This window comes from Poecilia latipinna, unplaced genomic scaffold, assembly GCF_001443285.1.
Source record: "Poecilia latipinna isolate Pla-1442-1.1 unplaced genomic scaffold, P_latipinna-1.0 Scaffold2176, whole genome shotgun sequence".
In the NCBI taxonomy this organism is placed as follows: domain Eukaryota; kingdom Metazoa; phylum Chordata; class Actinopteri; order Cyprinodontiformes; family Poeciliidae; genus Poecilia; species Poecilia latipinna.
In genome coordinates this window covers 95,758-100,422 of record NW_015114792.1, presented here as the reverse complement: position 1 = coordinate 100,422, position 4,665 = coordinate 95,758, and positions in this window count along the sequence as shown.

The following is a 4,665-nucleotide window of genomic DNA, read 5'->3' as shown; positions in this document are numbered from 1 at the left end:
AGCGTGTTGTTCTCTTTGTCTGGATAGTTTCAAATTACTTAGTTTAGGAAATTTTATTACCTTCTGAGACCTGTTTAATTTCAGGGCTACGGCACTTCTCAATCTAGACAAGGGAGACCTATAGGGTCATTTAGAGCAGGCTCTTCTCCTGCCAGTTTGAGATGTGATGTTACTCCTAATTCCTGGTTGGAACAAAGCCTCTAGTCTTCCACCAGAGTTCAACCAAAAGTTAACCTGTCTTAGACCTATTTTATTTCCCTGTCGTGTAATTCCTACAAATCCAGATCAGTGCAGTAATTTTAAATCGACATCAAGCCTGGTACGCAAAGTGGTTCAGAACTTCTGCATCCTCTTAGATCAAAGCAGATTTTAAGAATAAAAGACTTATAGAATATACCTGAGCATTTTCAATATAAACCCATTCATTCTAAACATTTTCTAATTAATGTTATGCTAGTTTTGATTATATTTAACTAACTGATATTACATTTGGCCTAGGTTAGAGACTCCATGTAGTTAATAAAAAACTACAAATTAGACTAGTTCAAGTCATGTTAATTTTAACTAAATGGTATTCTACTAATTAAATTGCAATTATTGTTAGTATTGTGTTGTTATTTTGTTTGTCCGTAAGTTTTAGTGTCTCTCTGAGGGAGATGACTTGAGATGTCTCCTCGCTGCCTGTGTGCCAGAGTTAATTTATGACGTGGTTCCTCCCTGATAACAGACATTTTTTTCTGCAGGGCTAACTTAAAGCCCTCTAAGATTTTATCCAAAGGACTCTTGCTTAATCCACTATTTTCACATATCGTAAGAATTAACTGTATTAAACACTAAGAATATTTATTTTCCTCCATGTTTTAATGTTGCAGAGCTCAGGCTTTTTGCAAATAGTTCAAAGTTTAAACTGGCATGTTGTACATCTTTTATCTGGTCATTTTGTGCCAGATTTAACAACTAGAAAATGACACAAGAATATTTTTTCCATTGATTGGCTGCTGTTAGGCCTACCAATTTTAACTTGAATGTTCATTGCATTTTTCATAGACGCCTGTGAAAATAATTTCTATTCCCATGGCTTTTTTGTTCTCTGGGAAATTACTTTTGATAAATACAAAAACAAGCATAAAGATCAAAACATCAACAACAGTGATAGTAATATTAATAATAAAATATTCAGTGCAAAGTAGCCTACAAATTCTTTAATGGGGGGCAATGAGGGACCTGGATAATGGATCGGGGGGCGCTGGCCCAAAAAAGGTTGAGAAACACTGTTATGGAACATGTAATGCTTTCTGTTCAACCAATTGCTTGGCTTTATTCAATGTAAAGATGTTCTTTGATATTTTCTTTTGTCTATATTGACTATGCGGTTTCTAATTAACCTTATCATTGATAATAACTAAGAAATTTGTGTTCCTGAACTCTTTCAATATTTACACTATTTACCCCTATTTTTGATCCAGAACTTGGTTTGCAATTCCCAAATAACATTATTTTAGTTTTCATCAAATTTAGTGACAACTTATTACCATCAAACCACATCTTCAGTTTAATTTCTTTGTTTTCATTTTTTAACAGCTGTTCTGTATCATTTCCAACAAAAAATATATTTGTGTCATCTGCGAATAATATAATTTTCATGTTATTATAAGCTTTACACACGTAATTTATGTACATATTAAAAAACTTTGGGCCAAGCACTGATCCTTGGGGTACACCACAAGCAATATCCAAACATTTGGAGCTGATTTCTCCCAACTGTGCTGTTTTCTATCTCTAAAATAAATTTTTACCCAATTCAACACATTTCCCCTAATTCCATACCTTTCTAATTTATTTATTAGTAGACCATGATTTATTGTGTCAAATGTTTTTTTAAAATCAAGAAACAATACAGCAACAATCTTTTTATTAACAATTCCAGATATTATGTTTTCTATGGTATCTAAAATAGCAAATGTTGTACATCTTTTGGACCTGAATCCATATTGATTTTCATTGATTAATTTATACTTTTATATGAAAGATTCCAGTCTAGTTAAATAATTTTTCTAATATTTATCAAATTGTGGTAACAAAAGATCGCTTGCTCAGTGCTCCTTGAGATGTTTAAAGCTTGGGACACATTTTTGTATCCAAATCCAGCTTTAAACTTCTCCACAACAGTACCTGGGACCTACCTGGTGTGTTCCTTGGTCTTCATGATGCTCTGTGCGCTTTAAACACAACTCTGAGATGATCACAGAGCAGGTGCATTTATAGGGGACTTGATTACACACAGGTGGATTCTACTTATCGTCCAGTAATATTGCACACCCCACTTTACAGTTCTTTATGTTTGAAGCCTGAAAAGTGGCAAAAGGTTGAAAAGTTAAACGGGGCCAAATACTTTCGCAAGGCACTGAATACCCATATTAGCACTTTGTGTTGACTTTGATTCTTCTTAGTAACTATATTTATGTGTCACTATGTGTCTCAGCTGGTCTGGGAATTCCCCCAGACAAGCTGGAACGAGTGGATGAGGAGAGGGAATTCTGGGCCTCCCTATTTAGGCTGCTACTCCCGCGATCTGACTCCAGGTAAGCAGAAGAAGACGGATAGATGATGGATGGATTTATGTGTAACTCAAACACTTACCCTAAACATTAGCAGTGTATTCCTTAACCCAATGGTTCCCAAACTTTTTCTCCTGCGCCCCCCCAGTGGTTTCCAAACTATTTCTGGGCCCCCCCTCTATGGCTTGCAAATAGCTGTCTGGTTGAACAATGTTTATCAGCGAAGGCGGTGGATTCTTAGAGACTCCCTGAAGCGGGATGGGGGAAATCAACTTTTTTGGGGACAAAGTGAATTGTAGCTGAATATAGACAACAACACCAGTAGCTTACAAGCTACTTGTTAACAGGCTTAAGGTGCTGTATTGATATTAGCTAGCTAGTCATCTTTCAGCTAACATTACCTGTATCCAACAGTTTTATTCAACTCAGTCGGTTAGTTTGGGGGGAAAAACTCTGAAAAGTTCTTTGCCATTTGCTGGTTTGCAGCCATGATTCTAACACACCTGTAGCTCCACCCAGCAGCAGCAGCAGGTCTCCTTCACTGCTGCACAGGTGTAAACCCAGCGCCAGCGTCGTAGCGCTCATGTTGCGTTTAAAGGCGGCTCGGAAAAACAGGTTAGAGCATGTTAACAACGGATTAAACAGTTTTAACTGCTGATAAAAGTGACAGAGGACACAGATATGGGAAATGCGGAAGACCCTACTGTATCAAATTGACAGAGGAATAACAGAGAGTTGGCCATTCTAAGGTAAAAACCCAGCGCATACAGCGTTCATGTTTTTTTATTTTTTTTTTATTTTGTTTTGTTTTCATCCAGACGGCTTCCCGCGCCCCCCCTGTAATGGCATGGCGCCCCCCCTAGGGGGCGCGCCCCACAGTTTGGGAACCTCTGCCTTAACTTAACCTTAATAAAAACTTAATTTTCCATGCATCAGATGAGCCTTATGATTTCTATAAGGCTCATCAAGCTTCAGAACGCTGGTGAAAATGCAGGAAAATGTCCTAACTAGGACAGATAAACGAGTATATAAACACACGCTTGCACACACAGCCAACTGTCCTCATCTCTGAGGCAGGAAGCGGTGATGGGAAGAGGGAAAAGTGTCTAAAAGCATCTATCATAAAAAAAAAAAACTACACACTGGGCTCTGCAGAAAATGGGTCGCCTTTATATGGCATGCCAAGCCTGAGGCGTCTGTTTTCCTACTTAAGTTGGAGTTGAAGCTCAGACCACAAATACAAAAACTACACTAAGTTCCATAAAACTGTATTCAACAAAACCATAGGCATCAGTTGAGTAATTCTGCACAAATGTTAGATATTTTGGAGCTGGGAAATACCTTTAAAAAAATTAAATTAAAATTGGAGAAAAACTGACATAAATTCTAATCAGCTCAGTTTCAAAGATAAATAATACTTCATTTATAACAGTAATGCACAGCTGTTCAATTCAATTTACTTCAAAAATAATCCTGATGCAAAAATAAATGTTGTAACTGATATCAATTAAGATTCTTCTAAGATGTTATGCTTGATGTTATTACACTAGTAGGTTTAGGGTTTAGTAGTGAAATGATAATATGTGTGTGATTAATTCAAATTTTCCTCCATAACATCTCTTTCTGCAGGGTGACTCTTGAAAAAGTAGCCCGCCTTACTATAGTGTTACTGGCGGCCTTCTGTAAAGAAAGAACTTGAAATGCCAAAATCTTTACTCACTCTTTACAGAAAGTGCTGGAAATGATCCCCTTGTGCGTCAATGCAGTTTTGGGCGCACCTTAACCAGGGGTGAAAGTAGGGGGGTACGGTAGGGTACTGCGTACCCTTAAAAGATTTAGCGGGGGGACGCAGTACCTGCAAGAGAGAGGAGCGGCTATCTGCTGTAAAAAATCAATGGGTTCACTAATCAGCTGTAACTGATTAGTTTTTCCAAGAACAATCTAAAACACGACTTAATCAGTTAATAAATAACTTTTTTCCCCATTTCATATTGTTTCTTCATGCTTTGCTAGAGCAGCGGTGAAACACGTTGATCTCGGCATTAGGTGACAAACTGAACGGCGACAGGACGCTGAGACCAGCACGTCCTCCTCTGGCTCGCTTAAA